Consider the following 1,952-nt stretch of genomic DNA (forward strand, 5'->3'; position numbering starts at 1 on the left):
AGTCAAAGCGTCACAGGCGACGCTGAAAGGACGATCGGGGTCTGGCAGTGCCAATATTGGTGCATGCAGGAGGCTGTCTTTGCCCCGTCAAAAGCCTCCTGATGTTCGGTGTTCCAACACCATTCCGCATCCTCTTTAAGGAGATTGGATATTGGCCGGGCCATTTCTGCGTAATTTACGTTGTACTTGTGTAAGTAATTGGCCAGATCAAGCCTCTTACGCTAGTCTTTTTGATTCTTTGGAACCGGCCAATCTACAAAGGCCTTGCCTTTAGCAGGATCCGCTCGAAGGCCACGCTTCTCAATAAAGCATCCTAGAATTTCTTCTGCGCATACGATGCACTTTTATGTATTGGCGTACAGTTTGTTAGTGCGCATGCACTCGATTACCGCTCTGAGATGGACGATGTGGTTCTCCTCATCCGTCCTCCCGTGCTCCACACGACTGTGAACGAAAATGTCGTCAAAGTATGTCTGTGAATACGCCCTGTGGGGCCCGAACAACTGCGTCACAAGACGATTAATTGTTGCTGGTGCATTTGACAGCCCTTGGGGCATCACCAGCCACTACCAGAGCATGCCGCTCGGAGTGCTTACCGCTTTCAGCGGAATGTCACTCGCTCTCATGTGCAATTGGTAACACCCATCTACCAAATCGAGTGCACTGTAATTCGTACACCCCACCATGTTGTTTTGAAGAATATTCTTTCTAGGTATTGGCGTTTGCGCCAAAATGGTGGCAGCGTTGAGCTTATTGTAAGCATGAACGATACGCCACTTGCCGTTCGGCTTCTAAACACAAAACGTCGGTGTCGAATGGGGAGGCTTGCTCTCATGTACCATCCCTACGACGTGCTTCGAACAGAAAAAGGTGTCAATGACTTTGCACTGCTCCTTGGGCAGGGGATATTGGCGTGTTACGCAGTATTTGGCTCCCGAAACCAGGTCCTTGACGCACACCTCGGTCCGGCGGTAGGACCCAAGGCGGGTCTTTGGAGACGACATCTTGACATCCTATACCAAATGATAGTACGGGTTCCGTAGGATCGACGATCTACTCCGTGCGTTCAGCACTCTCTTGGTGTCTTCCGAGACAGCCTCACTCAAAAGCGATGACGAGTTTATCTCCTCGTCCGGTCTTACAATGACCACTTCGACCAAATCGCCTGCCTTCAAGGCACTGCCAAACTATTCAAGAGACATCATATTCCGGTTCAAGAAGAGCATCTTCTGCAAGCATAGCCTCGAGGCGGACGTCGCCATCTTCCTCCTCCGTCATACCGTTGACAAGGGTGTATAACTGTGTACCGTCGTCTACGGTAGACACACCCTGGATCAGGGTCGACATAAGTGTCTTGCAGCCAGCATACGACGTCTCCGTCGCCTCTGTACAGAGATTCTATGTCTCGGTGAGACATAGTGCTCAGTGGCTTACGTGCCACTCCACGCGCATCACGAGTTCCTTGCCCTCGATGCCTTGGCCCTTGGCCGACCATGCCACGCATGACATGCAGCGACTGCTTCAAAACTTGAGAATCGCTCAGTGGGTTACGCGCCACTCCACGATCAGCCCGCGAGTCACGCTCGGGACTCCTGTCCAATGCACCGTTGGTGACTACCAACTCGGACATTTCAATGTCTAGCACGTTGACCGTCTCGGTCCAGGGCTCTCGCCAATAGCGCTTTTGTTATCTAGCAGACGTGAATTTATGACTCGCCAAAGCTCCACCAAGATACGCGCTCGTAGCGCCCAAGGTATTTGACCTCCAATTAATCCATGGCTCATGGTGTTTCAAATATGTCATTCCTAGGATGAGGTCATACCTTGCATCCAAGTCTAAGACTAGACAGCGTTACACGCTATCAAAGTCTAGGAACTTGACTCCGAAGTCCAGAGGGACCTTCGGGACCGTGACACGCGTCCCCGTCGCTAGGCGAACAGTGACGATGTCA

The sequence above is a fragment of the Plasmopara halstedii genome, assembly GCF_900000015.1.
Source record: "Plasmopara halstedii genome assembly, contig: Scaffold_322, whole genome shotgun sequence".
NCBI classification, from domain to species: Eukaryota; Oomycota; class Peronosporomycetes; order Peronosporales; family Peronosporaceae; genus Plasmopara; species Plasmopara halstedii.